General features: G+C 38.6%; 1 protein-coding gene across 1 annotated transcript in view; it reads left to right on the top strand.

Annotated features, from left to right (window-relative positions):
* ZNF521 (zinc finger protein 521) overlaps window positions 1-18,796 on the top strand; it is a 289,311-nt gene that overhangs the window by 727 nt on the left and 269,788 nt on the right.

Genomic DNA, 18,796 nt, shown 5'->3' with positions numbered 1-18,796 from the left:
TGGGCCTCGGGCCCGGGGTACGGGTGAGCAGAGCCGGGCACCGCACCCTCCTCCGCCCCGGCCCCGGCCCCAGCTGATGTGTATTTATGAACTCGATTAACGGAGCCCTTACCGCGCACACAAAGCCCTTTCTTCTCCGGGGAAGGGACGGGTGGGGGAGGGCCTTTCAGATTGGAAAGCCTTCTTTCTTTTTTCTTTTCCTAAAGCACAGAAGTTTTAGTTTAAAAACGACATGAATCATTGACATGTGTCTTCACACAGTTTTTGTAGGCATTTCCACTCACGTGGGCCACACATTTTCTGGGAAAACCTAGACCAAGGGCCTGAAAGATGCAGGCATAGAGAGGGAAAAAATAAACGCCACGGGCGTCTGCCGGTGTCCGGGTAACGGCAGAAGACGCTCGCATTGGGGGAACTTGCTAGGAGACTCTCAGCTTCCTTAAAAGTCACGCTGAGCGAAGTACCAGGACCAACCTCTTCCTCGTCACTTTGAAAGAACTTTCCGAGTTTGATAGGAGAGCGCTTGGTGTCAGCCCGATTTAAAGGGCTGCTAGAAGCTTCGGAAACCTCAGTGACTGGGAAGGCTTTTTATTTTTAAAAAGTTTATTGAAGTTTGCACAATAGGTAGTTTTGCTTATCTGCAGTTACTGAGCATTCTGCTCGCCTGCCTTTGGAATGAATTTACGGATGAAAGTTCTGTGGATTGTGGTGCATGTGCTTCCCGGGCTTCCTAAAGGAGATTTATTCCCTTGCACGTAGGATTTTATAGGCGGTCAGTGGAGCTGTCAGTCGGCGGTATTCGCAGGGCAGTCTTGGACAAGTTGAAATGCAATATATCTGGGACCTAGGCAGTCCTTAAGTTAGCAAGCACCCCCCCCCCCCCCGCAAAAAAAGGCAAGTGAAAATGAGTAGAGGGCCTTTTATTCTTTTGTTATATGATCATATCCCCCAAACATTCAGGTATCTTTTCCATGAAGACAGTCTCTGTGTTTCAGCTGCCAAGCTCTAAATAAAATGTTTACGTTAAAACCAAAGATTTAGCTTCCATTTTCTGTGTGGGCACGGAACACAGTGGTGTTCTCCTCTGTCAGCTGCTTGGAAGGCTCCCAGAAGTACCAATGGCCTCAGGTGGGCTGGCTGAGCTTTGGGGTGAGAGGCTGAAGACAGGAATAAAAATAGTACAGTCCTCACTGAAGAGCGGTTTTGTTTTTCTTCAGGGTATGCATTTACCTGGAAAAACGCATATTTAGATGAGCTATGTCAGATGAAAAATTGTGATAATAGTAGCGGTTTTGGAGCAGTAGAATGGTATTCTGAGTGGCTCTTGTTAAATACCTAGCCTTTTCTTCACTATTTTCATTTCCCTGCATCTCCCTGGAAGGGTCTCCATTTTTCAGAATGTGTTTGAGAAATGTTCTGAGTACATGAATTCTGTCCACTATATTGTTTGGAAGGTCACACTTGGATCATAGAAAAGCCAGGGAGTTATTAATGATGATGAATATTTAGGTGTCATAATAATAATAAGCAATGAACAACGCTTTGCTATCAGCAGGTATGGAAAGGTAGCTTTGATTGAAGTTTCTTCTTTTATGAAGAACTGATTAGTAGCTTTGCAGCTAAGAGATAAAAATGGTGATTTTCTTAGACAAGTGACAGTATTTCAAAACCTTGCAGATTACTTTACACCAACTTGAAGGAGGCATAGGAAACCATGAAAATGCAATGCGCCCTTCTAAATAAAACATGAAGTTTTGCATTCAATCTCCAACTTGTCTCCTGCATCCATACTATTTCTTTAACCAACAAGGTTTAAAAGATATTTCTGATATGGTTGTCACTTCCGATATCATAATTTTGTATCTCAGGGGAGTAGTTTACATAAGGCAGGTAAAAACGTTAAAGCAAAACGTCAGTTAAGTTTGGAGTTTTTGTTTTCAACCAGATGCTTACTAAGACTAAGGGCTACCAAAAAATTCTATTAATAGTTGAATTTATTTTGTGTATTCTCATTGATTTAGTATTTTGCATGAATAATTATATCTATGTAAAAGTTATACAGGGCTTTTTGTTCATAGGAAACTTTTGTGCAATTGTCCTAATAACCCACCTCCTGGGAGTGGGTGCCAAGTTTCTGGCCTGCGTGGAGCATTCTAACTTGGTCTCCTTACCTCCTCTAACATGCATTAAAGCTGTTGAACCAAAAAGATTCATTTTTTTTCTTCTTGTGAATGCTGTGAACTATATTTTGAAACACAGAACTCTTTTACCCCTTCAGCCTCTCAAAGCCCTAGAATCGAAATTCTCTCAGTCAACACACAGAGTCAGGAAATGTACTCTTCCTTATTCTGATGCTACGAATCTTCAGAATAACCCTTTTTGTTGAATGAAACAGAGTTAAAGCCAGGATTTAGAGTCACTGGTGGTCAGACAATTAAATGAGTCACGCTCTACCCCGTTTGTATCATTTGGATATTTGCCTCCCTTCCCCAGAGTAGACATGATTTTGGAGTAGATTACCTGCCTGAAAATAGTTCTGCTGTCAGCTTGTCTTTTGAGGTAGCAAATCAGTTGCATCAAACTGGTCAGTTGCAACCTATTTCTAATTTGTTGTTGTTGTGGTCGTTGCTGGCTCTTTATTCTGTTTCTTGTGCTGCTTCTCTGATGGAAGTTCCTCATCCATTTTACCTGATAAAAAACCCCTTTTTTGGACATTTACTCTGAATAGCACTTGTAAGAAGAAAAAAGTAGTCCACTTCACAAAGGTGTGATATATTCAGCAAGAGCCAAGTTATAAAGCTGGGGAGGAGGAAGGGGAGCACTTAGACATTTAAATGGCCAACTTAAACACAAGACACAATTAGGATATCTGGACTCTCAGGTGTTCATAAACTCATACCAGGGGTCTCCAGAGAGAAACCAGGGAGAAAGAGAGACCCAAAATGCCTTGTTTAACTTGGCTGTCACAGTAGCTAACCCTTTGTACCTTGGCACATTTTGAAGTTATCACACTTGGTGATTGACCTTTTTCCTTTCTCCCATTTACCTTCTTTTGTACTTATAAAATGTTTTCTTTTCTACTTTTTTTTTTTAAGGAGAAGTAATTTATTTAGAAATGTAAAGTGGCAAAAATTCAACTCTCAGTTTAAAGAAGAAATGTAAACTAGAGAATTTGAAAGAAAAGGCAATGGATTGTAAGTCCGTAACCTTTTGAAAGTCAGAAAACCTATCTATTAGATTGTATTCTCTGGTGGAAAAGCCCTGGAAATTGTAGGTGTTAAAAAAGCCACTGCAGGGAGCTTGTACTAGCTCCTAAATTTAATAGAAATGTTAAACTCTCCAGTCCTTATTTAAACACATTTTTTTCAAAGTCAAGATATATTTTCTTATAGGTAGACAGGTGAAGTATAACCGGGGGGTGGGGTGGGGGGAGAGTGGTTCTGTTATACTCCATGTGTTTTATTTCTTTAAAAAAAAAAAAATCCTTACCACTAGAGATTCAGTTTGGGTTTTGGAAATGATGCCGTAGTAAGAAGAAGAAGAAAAACAAGACCCAAATTTTATGTGAAAATAAAATTGCTTCAAGACAGTATAATAGTTTGCTTTTAATTACAACCCACAATGTAGATTTTTGGTCAAAAATATTATTAGCTAAATTAAGCATGACTCCTTCTTTAATAACTAGATTTAATCTAAGGTAAGTTTTAAAACTATTGATAAAATATCTATATTCATTTTCGTCATTGCAAGGGCAAAATACTAATTGTGCTGCACACAGCAATGTATGCATTTCCTTTTGGATTTTGATGCTAAAAAGCCTGATTATTGGAAACATTGCAGAAGCTCAGTGTTTGACATCCAAACCCCCTTCAAACAGTTGCAGTTGTACTTCTAGCCATCTATCAAGCAGTGACTGTTTCTTCCCTCTACCACCTCTAAATTATACTGACTAGATGTTGAAGTCATTAAATTGATTATAATCCAATCAGTAGACAATCCGACATAAACAAAAACAGCAATTACAGTTGGCATGAATCCCATGAGTGCTAGTCAAACTTCCAGAATTGATGGTCCAGTGAGTCTTTTCCAAAATGCTGGTTTCACAATTTCAGCAGTTCTGGCAGCATCTTCTTGAAGGGAGGGCACAAAAATTCATAAGATTCCACTTGGCCTTAAAAACAAAAAACATCTGTTTGATGCATGAGTGGATTGTTGGCTTTTATTCATCCAGTCAAAAAAGGGCACAAAATAGGATATTGAACATAAAAGCATACATGTAAAAGTGAAATTACAAAGGGATTTGAGATTAGCAGCTTTTTATAAAGCAAGCTGTTAACAATTTTTCTTTTTTCTTTTGCCAGAGTATTCCCATATCCCTTAAAATCTATTGTAGTTATTGACAACAGTGACGTGTAATAGTAATGACAGAATTTTTCAACTTTTTGCTTCCAGTAATTATACGTAGTTGTTTTTGTTGTTGGTGGTGGTGTTTTTGCTTGCTTGTTTGGGTCAGTGCAAGACTTGTAGCAGATATGCAGTATATTTCTTTTCATCTTATAGGAACATTTTTGCTCCCTTCATTTTTAAAAGAAGTCTGTGAGAATTGGTTAGTCTGGTAAATTCTAGTGATATACTTGTGGATATACACCAAAATGTAATATTAAATATACTTGCTTGAGTTTCCATTTTGATTTAAAACCAAGCAATGAGGAGAAAGAGGTTTTGATAGTAGAAAAGAGCAATTCTACCAAGATCAATTAAGTATTTTATGAAAGGCCTGTTTTTCCTATTACTGTGCTTTATTAATTCATCTGACAGAATTCACGTTGCTGGTTTAATGTCATTAATTTTGTTGCCATAGAATACATTCTTTATGGCTGGATTTAATAGTTACCATGTTGAGTTTTTATTTTTAAGAGAGAAAATAATTTTAAGACTTGCAACGCTTGCATCATACTTTCACAGCCTTATGGATTGTTTAAAATGTAAATGTTATCATTAAGTAATGTGTTAAAGAATGATCTTGAACTGAATGAGAATTTGATACAAAGGCTGATATTCTAAATCAAACCTCTGGCTAAGTATTTTCCCAGATGTATTTAATTTTTTTCTCCATTGACTCCTGTTGTGCTGTCAAAGGTTAAAGTTAGTTCTGTAGGGGGGATGCATGCAAGTTTCTAATCCCATTTCAATTAAATCTGAAATATGTTCCTGTTTTTTTGTTTGGGGATTACATGGTAAACTAGCTAGGATTGCATATACCTTGTTTGCTATAATGAAAGTGTACTTGTCTGATTTAAAATATGTTCTGCAACAATGTTATTACAAAGCAATTAAAACTTAAACATTGAAGTTAACATTAGTAAATTTAAAGAGCTCTGTTATAGTATTAGTCAAATAGTGTAAGGAAAGCTTTTAAATGGTTTAAATAATTATGCAACACTTGGCATAAAAGCCTGACACAAGATAAATCTTTGAAAACTAAGTAGAATCATGGCTTTTTTTTTTTTTAACTTTAATTTTAGGCAGCTTGAGCTTTTAGCATGCATCACATTCCACCTCTAGTGTAAGTAATTATGCCAGTTTAGTAATTATTAGAGATGAAAGAAATTCAGTAAGATACGAATTCTTTAAAACTTCAGTAGCTTCAGTTTTCCCAGGGATAATGATCAAGCAGCAGTTATCCAGCTGCCTCGGGACCCTGCCACAGCTCCATGCACTGTGCTGATCTTGGGGATATCATCATTATGGCAGCACACACTACAGTTGGGATTTCTACTCTAGGTGTCTGATTGAAGAGGTTTATAATTTGGTCATTAAAAAAAATTTCAGATTCAAATATGACTGTCAAGAAAATCCCCTTTCTTAGAAGACTAAAAAAAAAAAAAAGATTCAAATATGACTGTCTAGAAAGTCCCCTTTCTTAGAAGACTAAAAAAAAAAGAAAAAAGAAAAAAGATAAGTGCATACATTTAAAAATTATTACTGTTGGATATCATATATTTTAGGCCATCAGATAGTACATGCCTTGCAACATTTTGAAAAGGAAAACATACATGAAATCTGTCAGTTGCATGTGTATGTGTTGAGCATGTGTTGAGCATTTAAAATCTTGTTTTCAAATGAAGATGATTTGGTTTGGAAAGCATATACTATTCATGAATGAGCACAGCTCTCTCAAGCTGAATATGGTCGAGTTATTGACATTTAAAATAGTCATTTTCATAATTCTGTAAGAATCTCGTTTTGGTATTTTGGTTTCAGTAAAAAAATTTATGAGTAAAATCAAAAGGTTTCAGTTATCACAACTCAGTATGAGATATACACATAAGTAACATGCACATACACAAGCATACTCTAACATTCTAATTAAAACACATTTTGGTTAGCAAATCCATATCTGTTAATCATATTTTAAGGGAAAAATGGATTGAATTGGATTTTGCCTGTTAAAAATTGGTGTCATTGTGAAGAATAGGATTTCCTTTTATACATTAAAATTACTTTACTATTGAGCATCATTATTTCACTGTTTGTATTACCTTCTCCTTTTTCATGATTGGCTTTTCCCCAAATTTCTTATCCCATCAGTGCACCATGAGAGCTATATCAGGGCGGAAACTCATTTACCTGACAGGAATGAAGTAGATGCGTGTTTCTTTTTCTTGAGTATAGACAGTCCCAGATATTTGTACAGAACACAACTGTGAAAACCTGTAAGGAGTCGTAACGTCCCTAAAGTGAACGATCAATTGCTGTACTATGGAAGGTGCTGTGACCAGGACTCTAACAATTATTACAACTTTTAAAGCAATATATTGACCTTTAGAAACAATCTCTAGCCTTTCATTTATGTTCTTTCATATTATTCTTTTCTAGAACCAGATTAGGTCTAGTAAGTGCGTGCATACCATTGAATAGTAATTGCTTTCTGCATTCCTAATGATTTAACTTGTCTCAATTGTTAGAAGTTTATTAGACATATGCTTTCCATCATTAGTGTCACACTTTTCTCTTTTCTTCTTTTTATGCATTTAAAAAAAGGCAATTAAGTATTCACAAACAGTACTCTTCCAAGTACCCATGAAACCAAAAGAGAACTATTAGCTGGGAAGGTGGTGCCATCATGAGTTCAAGTGAATATTTTCTTCATCAGCCGATGTACGGAGTCTGAAATTGCTGTATGGAGGGTGGTTTGGGGCTGTCAGTGTGCACGATGCAAAATTCGAATGCACTTTTTGCAGACATGAGGGAAGGGTGGAAAAGAACTGTGGACTCAAGGGATTGCGTATTAATTCCTGGAAAGAGTTGAGAGTTAAAATAAATAATTAGTTATGGTCATAAGTGTTGTGACTTGGGTATTAGTGCTAGTAAGGAGATGCTGCAAGGGAAAGGGCCCAGCAAAACGAGCTCTGGTTTGCTCTCTGCACTTGTTGGCGAGTCACCTACTCTCTGATCTCTAGGATTCGGATTTCCTCTCTGTAGAACAAGGGGGTCATTTCCACAGGTTGTTTCAGTTTTTTTGTTCGTTTTTTTTAGTGCTGATTTTGTCCCAGGCACTGTGCTTAGTTCTGAATATTCAGTTGTGAACCAGCCATAAGCTTTGCTTGGGAAGCTTATGGTCTAGAAAACTGGATGAGATTTTAAGTACTTTCCATTGCTTTTTAATTTGGGGAAAGGAAGTAGTACAAGTGGCAGGAGATAATGTGTGTATGGTATATTCACCTTTCAGCAAGTTGGGTCAGTTAAGAATGGTAGATAAAATGAGTTTCAAAAAACATTTTTGGCACCAAAATTTTGGTGAGTTATTATTTTTGAGAATGGTGAGTTCTGTTTTCTCTTATGATCAAAAGATAAGTTCCCTTGAACTGACACCATTAAATATATAATACACAGAATATTTACCTCCAGCTCTTTTTGGATTTAGGCAGTTGATTTTGCAAAGATGTGAATAATGTTTCTAAAAGTGAATTGTATGATACTAAAGTTAATTTTTAAAAAAATGTTCAAAGAATTTGTGGCATCCTTAAAACAATTGCAAGTGCTTGGAAGATGTGTATTGTATTAATATTTAAAAAACAGTGAAACTAAACCTCAGTTAGGAGTCCCTGCTATGTAAAACCAGGTGAAACAAGTGGAGTGAATTCATTCCACTAAATATAAGGGAATAGAACACTAAGGAATGAAACAAGTCAGTATTGAAATGTCCACAACACAGGTTTAATTATTTTTCCCCAGAGAAGGAGGTGAATGTCTTGAAATAAACTTTTACGGAATCATAGATCTTAAGCATAAGACAATTTAGGGATAATGATATTGGATGTCTTGATGGTCTTGTTGTTCAAAGGGGTGAGTGTGGAATCAATGGTGATGGTGGATTGTAACTGATGGAAGAAAAAGACCATTCACAGGAAATCCCTTTTGCTTCCTCCAAAATCCTATAGGTCATTTACACAAATAGTGCATCATTATACCACATTTTTAATCTTCAAAATAAAACCATTACAAGATAATAATACCATTTTATAGCTCCTTTTAAGTGTAACGGATTTTATACTTTCCAATTTGCATATTTAAAACCCAGTGTGAGTGCGATGGGCTGGTAAACCCTTGAGATGGCTTCCCAGCTCTATCTTTGCCTCCATGTCCCTCAGGCCTGGTGCCTGGCTCATACTAGATGCTCAGTAAACTTCTGTGAAACCAAAATCACTTTTTTTTTTTTTAATACCAAAGAACATGTTGATGACTTCTGAGTTCCCATCTCTCACTAACATAGTGGAATTTTCATATTGAGAAATTGTAATTCTTGCAAGTTGATCAATAATTCATATTAATGGGGCAGTCATGCTTTTAAAATTTTGAACTTGATTGAGTTGTGGCTGATAGAACAAAATCAAGCAGTAGAGGTTAGATGGTCTTACTTTCCACTGTGATTTATTGTCCAGACCCCCTATTTACAGAACTAATGTAGAAAGACACATGTATTACACACTGAACCATTCTCAGGACCTCTATAAGGAATCTGAGTCTATTCAAGTTCTAGAGCAATTTGCATCTTCTAGATGAGAACCTTGGACCAGTGACCAATTCACTCCACTAGGGGTTTGTCATATTTCACCAGGAGCAGCCCTAATAGTAGCAGCTGCTTTGGATTAAATTGTGTGCGTGTGTAAGTGTGTGACCAACTCTTTATTTGCCTGGATCTCAGGTGGATTTTTGCAGTGGGGTGGGTATGAACTTGCAGCTGTAGAAATGTTTGAGCCAAGGTCAAAGCTTGTTGCATTAAGGACAGCCTTTTAATTTAGTTTGACATACATTGGCTCCTCATCTTCAGTTGATGTCCATCCATTTGCCCAAGTGCTGGTGCCATTTTCATAAAGCATCATGCCCCAAACCTTTAATGATTTTCCCAGCCTCACTCCTCTAGCCTTAGACCGTTGGAGTCTCAGGTTGGTTTGGTACCATTATAAAGGCTTTAATGTTGTTTTCATTTCTTAAGATTCATCTCACATCTTCTGTGTGGCTTTTTCTGACCCACCCAAGTTAAAAATGAGTCCTCTCTTTATTATCCCTTCTATATCTCATATATCATAGAAACTCTGGCACTAACTTGGTTTTCTGGTTTGTCAATAAGCCCTTGGAGAACAGGGTCCTATATTTCTTTTCTTTGAGTCCCTGTAGCCTAAAACTAGATGGTAAACAAGCAAGCATACAAATGCACAAACAAATGCATTACTGCACTGAGTTGTTTAATCAACACATATTTACTGCACATCCATCATTTAGCAGTCTCGGAGTGCTAGGAGTTGGGGATGCTATGAAGGAGACGTATAGAATCGTGTTCTTGTGGAGTCACAGCCAAGCAGTGGAAACACATTAAATGAACAATTCAGTAGATACGAGTAGTTTATAATCAGGTGAAGGGAAAGTACTGGGTGTTCTGAGAACATTTCACGGAGAAATGAGTGAGGTCAGGGAAGAATCCTGGAGGAAGCAAACCAAATCTGAGGTTTGATATGTTTTTGAATGAAAACTACTGAGGATGCTCATACCTTCTACAGGAATTCTTTATTGAGCATGGATTATGTGTCAGGTGCTCAGGATACTGTAAGGAACAGGCAGACCCAGTTGCTCCTGGCTTTCACATAGCGAAGACACGTTTAGATGATTCTTTGTGTCCCTGTTAATGTTGTTTAACTCCAAACTGTAGTCTTGCAACAATGGTATACTTTCAGTTCATACAAGTGATATCTATTTTATATTATTTGTCCTTGGCTAACTTGTATACACGTTCTGGCCATCCTTTGTACATGGACCTGGTTTTTCTACTCTAAGTAAACTACCCTAACTATATTCATTGAGTGTTTCATCACTTAGATCTATTTATTCTTCCAAATACCTGGATTTCTTATCATTCTTATAATGTCATCTAAATATGGGATAAACTCACTCATTCTGGCATCACAAGGCAGTTTAAAAACTCTCCCCTTTGTTTCACCTCGTAGATAATTAGCAAAATGTACACGAATGTTGTAATATGTTTCTGCTTATGATCTTTGCAACTTCTTAGCACAATTTCCGCATCAAGGAGCTTGGTAAATACTAGGATCTGACAATGCATCAACAGTCCATGAGTATATTCTGTAATTGAAAACTTACAAAATATAAAAATTTGGGAAGGATTATAAAAATCAGTAATATACCTACCAACACTTTTTTTTCCCCACTTTTCAGCTCCTATTTTTTCGACATTTTCTGTTGTCTCTATTCACGATGGTGTTATTTTCAGAGTCTCACCAAAATAGTCTATGGGAGGATGTTTAGAGCTGACTATCTCCAGCTCTTAGCACCATCCATATAATTCTCCAAGCCAAGTCTCAGTGCGATGCATCCATGCCCTGGAGGGGTTAATACAGTCCCCTTACCACCCCCAATCTATCCTAAAGTAGAGCATTTCTGTGAAACCTTTTGTAAGCCCAACTGGTGTAAAGCAAAGAAGCAATTACCTTAGGACACATCTTGCTAACAGATGCACAAAATAAATCGAGATAAAGCACAGATGCTCACAGACACAGCTCAAAGCTCTGGTGACTTGATGCTGAGATGCCCAGTATAGTTCCTGGGGAAGGAGTTTGGTGGTGCTGCTCTTGCTTGGGGCTGGGGGGTGGCGGGCGTAGGGGGTGCACTGCCTCTCTAATGGCTGGACTCTGCAAAACAAATGCGCTGAATACTATTTTTGCTTTCCTCCTTTTCTTTTCTTTCTTTTTTTTTTTCCCTAAAATCAAAAACACTCTTCGGATTTCTTTCAGTTAGAGAAAGCAAGTACTAATATAGATCTTTCATAAAATCAAAGTGGCGGAAAGCGAACTGTGAAAAGTGGGGAATATTGGTGATGTGTTATCCCTTCTAAATGTGGTTTAAATGTCTTTCCCACTGTCATTTAGAGAGGAGAAGGATTCTAGCGCTGATGTTCTCTGGCAGCGAACTGGACCCTTCTTAGATGGCGAGGTATATGTGTGTGGGTACTGTGGGAATGTTTTATTCTCAAACAAAAGTGGCAGTTCTCTAAGTTGTCCTCCCTAAATGTATTTCCTAGAAATCCCTCCATATCAACACTTAGGACCTCTCCCTTTAACAACTCTGGCCATGATAGGATGTTCTGTCATTATTTTGATTTATTTACTTGTTCGTTACTTATTACTGGTTTATTTTATCCTTTACCATTTCGAGAGTGCCCATGTTTAAATCTTTACTGATGTGGCTTGTGAAACAAACGGACAAACTGGTATTTCATTGACATTTTCATTAGCATTTCTGTCCTTATGAGCATCCTTTCACATGGTTATACACCATTTGTATCTATTTTTCTATGAATTGTCTTTTTATTTCCTTCACCCTTTTACCTTTCGGTTTGAAAGAGCAGCTCATTTTAATAAGAAAATTAGTCCTTTTTCTGATGTACATGTTGCTGATATTTCCCCCAGTTGGTCGTTTGACTTTGTGAGTGGTATTTTTTTCTTTTACCATATGGAAGTTTAAATTTTTTTTTTTTTCTTTTTTGTCCACCCTGCAGCATATGGAGTTCCCGGGCCAGGGATCAGATCCTAGCCATAGTTTCGACCTAAGCCATAGCTGTGGCAATACCTGACTCTTAACCCACTGTGCTGGGCCAGGGATTGAACCTGCGTCCCAGTGCTCCCAAGATGCCACCAGTCCCATTGTACCACAGAGGGAACTCCTAGAAGTTTAAATTTTTGAATTTTCAGTTTTGTCAGGCTCCCTCTTGTAACTAATAGATTCCATTAGATAGAAAGGTTTTGTTCTTTTTTCTTCTAGTTCATTCTAGTTCATGATCATTCTTCCAGTTCTGTCTTTTTATTACACCAGCTTCAGAACTTTGTCTGCCTCTCCCCTTTACCTTTCAGGGTCCAGCACCTAAGCAGCTTCTGGAAATGTAATAGATGCTCAGCCGACATTTAGTAAATGGGTCAAAAGAGTATGACAGTTAAGAGCATGGGTGTTAGGAGTTCCCATCATGGCTCATTGGAAACGAATCTGACTAATATCTGTGAGGATGCAGTTCGATCCCTGGCTTTGCTCAGTGGGTTAAATATCAGGCATTGCTGTGAGCTGTGGTGGAGGTGGAGGATGCAGCTCAGGCCACATGGATGTTAGGCCAGACTCCCTGGGTTGAAATTCTAATCTAGTTGACCTTGGGCAAATTATGAAGTCAGTCTGAGCTACTGTTTTGGTATTTGAAAGTGAGGGTAATAATAGTATCTAATTCATAGGGTTGTTGTTAGAATTCAGAGTTAATTCATGTAAGCTCTTAGAATAATAGCTGTCCGATAAGAAATGCCTTGTAAATGTGTTTTCCTCTTCTTCTCAGAGGTCTTTTCAGTTTCATGGGGAAACCCTTCATCCCATGGAACACAACTTTTTTTCTATTCTATAAAAATTCCTCTTTGTTGTGGTTCAGGTGTGGGCGTTTTCAGGTACCTGTGTGGCCGGACACAGCTTTCAGAGGCCTGGCTTGGGTGGGTCCCTTGGCAACATCTTTGCTGGGTTCTGTCAGCCGTGACCAGCCCCTTCCCACTGGCCAAAGCAGTTCTCGATTCAAAGCTCCACTTTATTTTGCCAATGTAGAGAGAGATCTGGAGGAAAAATTCCTGCAGAAATTCCAATTAAAAGATAATGGAAATATAAAGTGGAGCTAATTAATTTTAGAGCCTCTGCCATCTTTTTGGTAAGTCAGGTCTTTGTGTTTCTTTGCAAAAGGGCCGATGCTAAATGCTAATTTGCAAAGGTAGGCTAATTGTTCTTGGGAGAGGAGCTAGAGACAAATAATTCACATATCATTATGAAGGTTTAATCATAGTAGATTTATTAATAATCCTTAAATTAAAAAGGTAAATCTGGGCTTGGGTTTACAAAGGAATTAGCCGAACAAGGGGATGATTTTCTGCATCACCGTACCCATCAGTAAATTGATCTAGAAGCATTTTCTTCTTGGCTTCTGAGAGGAATCCCGTGTTGTGTAGAAGCTGTGTGAGTTGAGGGTGTGAAGGAATGTGTCTGCTGACTGGCTGTTACCTTCCAGTCTGTGTCTGGCTGTGTCTTGCCACTGCTGTATGTATTTATTGATTTATTTTGCTTTATAGGGCCTCACTTGGGGCATATGGAGGTTCCCAGACTTGAAGTCGAATGGGCGCTACAGCTGCACAGCCACAGCAATGCAGGATCTGAGCTACATCTGCGACCCACACCACAGCTTATGGCAACGCCAGATCCTTAACCCACTGAGGGAGGCCAGCAATTGAACCCACATCCTCATGGATACTGGGCAGGTTTGTTACCACTGAGCCACAACAGGAACTACTTGCCACTGCTCTAGTTTAATGTGAAATCTTCCTTTGGGCAGTTCACCTGAATTTTCTTTGCTCTTCATTTCTTTTCCCCCCCTTTTCTACAGTAAATCCTAACTGTTGAGTTTGTTTTATTTTTATTTCCCGTTGCCTTCCCTTGCTCATTAAGCTGCCTGTCCCCTCTGTATTTAGTTCATGAAATCACCCAGTCCCCACTCCCAGAATGCTGGGCTCTGGCTTTCCCTCCGGGTTTTAGAAACCCAGCCTCTGTCACTGCCCGCTGGTTGACCTCAGCACTCATTTGTCCATCCTCTGGGTAGACACTACCATCTCTTTTTATTTTAACTAAATTATAACTCTCATAAAGTTGTCTTTCTATACGGACAAAGCCTAAAACCTTAATACATCCAATCAGATGACTTTCAAATACCCATTTATACTTTTTCCTTCAGTATTAATGCTAAATGAAGTGAAAGAAATAGTAATTGAAAATCGGGGTGGAGAGAGTCAAGAGGATTGTTCGAGGCCACTTTTAATGAGTTGGAATTTCCTTCAATGATAGTAAGTGACAAAAGAAATTCTACTTCAAGGTAATTTAAAATTGACATCCTGGAAGACACTTTAGAGAAGGTACCTTGGGCCAGGGTGGCAGTTTGGTTTCCTGACAGGTTAGCCTTGGCTCCTGACAGGTTAGCCCTGGCTCAGGCTGGAGTCTTGTTAAAGAAGAGATGACGAGCTGGGGAAGTAAAGTGTCCCGAGCACGCGTGGGAGATGGGGGGAGGTTCAGTGTCTCATGGTCTCCAAAACCCCAAGGGCTTCAGGGACCAAGAGCTCCTCCCCCCGAGTTTCAGCGCCCCCTTTCAAGTCACGCCAGGACTTTGCAACAGGCTGGGAAGGATCTCAGTCTCTTGATTTCTGATTCTAGGAATTACCTCTTAGGACTATACACATTCTAGACCATGGAAGGAAAAGTAACTTCCCCATCCCTCTCAGCCTCTTAACAGAAGCCCAAATCGCAGGCCCCCTGCCCTGGGAGAGTCACTTTCCTTAGTCAGTCTAGTATTAGCTGTCAAAGTCTCCGGCTTCTGTCCCATCTGCACCATCATCATGTCCTGGTGAGTTGACTTGAGGGACTTGTGCCTGATGGACCTGCCTTTGAATGGTGCAGTGTTGTGAAACCTCTTCAGCCTCGGTTTTCTCACCAAGAAATGGTGAGAATAAAACAGTGAGAATGGATTTCACCTCACAGTTGCAGTAGGTAACAAATGTAAGATGCCAAACAGGTATCCTAGCTGCTGCTAGAAAGTTGCTAACTAGTACCACCTTTTTAATATGGGTCAAGTTCATGGGGGCCAAGGAAGCAGGCGTATTTCATCCTCTTCATCTTTCCCTCTTCTGCATATTCCTGAGGGTGCCTGACGCAGTGCTGCGGTTGTCTCGTCTCTGTGTAGAGCAGAAAATATCCCCCCTTGTCCAGAAAGCCTAAGAGGAATCCTGCAAGTATTTATCTTCAACTTTTAGTAACCATTCTCTGCAATGAAAGGAGGTGGGGGGACAGAGCTGGGGAAGAGGTGAGTTCACTTAGTATGACAGATACTTTCTATCTGGGCACCTCTTTTATGTTTGCAGAGACACTGTATATCTCTTCCATTTGACCTTAAGTGAGTCTTGCATCAGTTATCATTGCCTGCAAAGTTAGAGCCATGCATCTGACTTTGGCTTATGCAAAGGAAAACTGAGGAAACTGAGGCACAGACACAGGTCTCATCCCATTAGCTCAGGTGAGCAGAGAAAGAATGTAGATTTCCTGACTCAAAAATGGGCAGGCTTGAGTCTCATAATTTTCTAGTAGAAGAAGCCAGGGCCAATCTTAAGCCACATCAAGAGGTGGAAATAACTAATCCCCTGGCCATGTCTCCCCTTCTGTGTTCCTTTCTGCTTTAGGCATTTTGATCTCGGATCCCTCTACTGTTTCCCCTACCTTCCCCTCCCTCCCAAAGAAGTTACTTCTGCAAGAAAAAAATATGATATTAGTCAGTTACACCTGAGAGAGAATGGAAAGCAGTGGAAGCCTGACAAATCCCTTATTGTGTGATTAAAGGCTTTGGCTTCTGATAAAAGAAACGCCTGCCTCAGAAAGCTGATCTGGGAGGTGTTTTAGAGGAGGTGGGGGTGGGGTGCTAGAGTGAGGGATCCAGGAGTGTTTTCCCATTGCTGGTGAAATCCCTGCAGAAGTACCTCCTTCCAGAGGTTGAGTAGACTTTCAAAGGTGTTCTTTTGGAGGACTCAAAGGTCAGGAGATTTGCCAAGGTGGACCCCCCTCACTCCCATCCCTTTCCTCCCAGTTTGAGTGATAGGAAACCATGAGTGATGGCTATGCCTGCAGAGTTAGAGCCATGCATTTGACTTTGCCTCAATAGCCCCTTGATGATGTCACATTGGCTCTTTCAAATATACTGTGTGGAGAAGCTAGGGGGGAAAACAAATTCCCATTTCCCACTAGCAGGTTACCATCCTGAAGCAGTGTCTGTTTTCTTTTATTTGAAATATGCCACCTTTTCATGCAAATTTTCTTTGTTTCTCTGACAAGATGGACATACCTGTTGGAGATGGGCTGTCTCTAGGACTGGTGGGACTTTGATGCCATCTGTGGAGGGAACTGGGCATGACCCATTCACCATTCCTGAAGAAACATGACTCCAATTCTGATGTTTTAGAGATGATATTTCAGAGATGGCATGTACCCTTTTTTTTTTTGTAGTGTTAGCTAAATATAAACTTTCAAAAGGATTGGATTTTTAAAAATTGCAAGTAGTAGAATTGGCCACATTAGTGTTATTATTCTTTTCAGAAAATTGGGTGAGGTCTCCTGGCTCACCATTTGAGAATATGTTCCTTCTCCAGTGAAAATTATGTTTCTGAATGTTAAATATAGATAGATAGATATATGTATATATATATTTAAATATTTTTCTGCTTATTAAAGTGCATGTTAAAAAAACCAAAATGATTAAGTAAGGATATTTATTTATCAGCCATTCTCCCCTATGTGTGATTGATTTAGCTGGTTTTATTTTATGCAGGTTTGGGGATTATTTGATAATAAATCATTTAAAATATGTGTATATGTAACATACACTATAAATTGTGTGTGTGTGTGTGTGTGTGTGTGTGTTCATTCTCTTGACAAGTCAGGATTGAAACAATGTAAGTGGAATATATTTCCACAAATGTCTATTAATTTATAGTTACTAAGATAATGGCATACACGTTCACTTTCAGTTCTATCTGGGTAGCTCTGTAAATTGTGTATTGATTATGCTAATGGCACTGGTGTCTTTATTACTTGTCTGTAGATACATGCAGATGGAATGCACATTTGGCAAGGTTGTCATTGTGTAGGAAAAGGTGCATTGCTAAAATTTGGTTTTTGGAGAGATTGCATTACAAGTGAAGAAAAACATAAATTCATATGGAAACATAAGCAGTTGTGTTCTAGGAAGTGAAAAATGCCGTTGAAAAGGTAAAAAATGATGTCCTTTTATTTTCTTTGTTTCAAATTCCTTAAGGAAAATGTTTATGAAATGGTACTAAATCAATAATGATCTATTTTTATAGTTGATTTTTGGTTGTGTGGCTTTTCTTGTTTTGTTCATTAGGCTGAGGAACTTGGACATTTAAGGTTGCCTATATTTTAAAATTTATTAGTCCAACTAGAGGAGAACAAAATGAATTTCTTCTTTTCCAATTATACGTAAAGTTTCTCGTATTTGTAATAGCTCATAAGTCAAATCACAGCCTCACTTTTTGCTCTGATCTTTCATTATACAAACATGCACCTTATTTTTATGGGATTTTTCTCTTTCATTTTCTCTGAGCCATCGTGTTACCAAAGAAGTTGTTTAGAAACCATTTTCTTATCTTCCTGAATGGGATCATTTCTTAGAAATGTGGGCTGTCCACTTATTTGTGTGCTGGTTTGAAAGGAAAGAAAAAAAATCTTTTAAAATGTTATTTTAAAAACATGTTCCCCTTCATTTCAATGGCAGCTTGATCCCTAGTTTGTTTGAGAACCAACTGGAGCTTAGGAAGGGGAAAAAGGAGAAGAAAAAAAAGAAGCAGTTTTTCATATTCCTGAGCAATATGATTCCATTTAGTGGGATATGTTATGTTTAATTCACAACCTTTAGACAAATCGAGTTGTCCCTGTCTTTCAAGTATGTCATTGCGAGTAAGAACTTTCTCAGTTAAAGCAAAAGCAAGAGTTCCCATCATGGCTCAGTGGAGACGAATCCAACTAGTATCCATGAGGATGAGGTTTTGATCCCTGGCCTCGACTAATGGGTTAAGTATCCGGCGTTGCTGTGGCTGTGGCGTAGGCCGGCAGCTGAAGCTCCAATTCGACCCCTTGCATGGGAATTTCCATATGCCATGGTGCAACCCTAAAAAGCAAAAAATAAAAAATAAAGCAAAAACAAAGTCACTAATAAAGAGAATTGAATGATAATATTGGATTGACTCTTGTGAATGAGACTGGAGTTTCTTGTCACAAACCTGAAAGATGAGTATTGTTACATTGCAGCAAACGAATGTTTCCTGTTCAAAACAGAGCACTTTCTCCCTAAGCTAGTGTTTCAGTAATTGTTGATATAGTTAACTTTAAGTGCTCAATTAAGAAATATTGTTATAATCAGATTGACATTATTTAAATTAGCTGAAGTCCTAAGAACAATTGGTAGGAGTCGCATATAGTATGATGTCCGGAATACAGAGCTTTTCTTCCCAGATTTTCTTTTGCTGGGGTAGAGTAATGCTCCCTATAGCTGTGCTGCTATAACTGAGGTTTGTTGGTTACATTCAAAGAAATAGCCAGACGGTTTCCCAGATGGCCAAATATCTGAATCCTAGGTTCAAAAACATGTTTCATTTAT

This window comes from Sus scrofa, chromosome 6, assembly GCF_000003025.6.
Source record: "Sus scrofa isolate TJ Tabasco breed Duroc chromosome 6, Sscrofa11.1, whole genome shotgun sequence".
NCBI classification, from domain to species: domain Eukaryota; kingdom Metazoa; phylum Chordata; class Mammalia; order Artiodactyla; family Suidae; genus Sus; species Sus scrofa.
The sequence above is the reverse complement of the archived record's forward strand: the minus strand, read 5'-3'. Positions and strand labels throughout refer to the sequence as shown.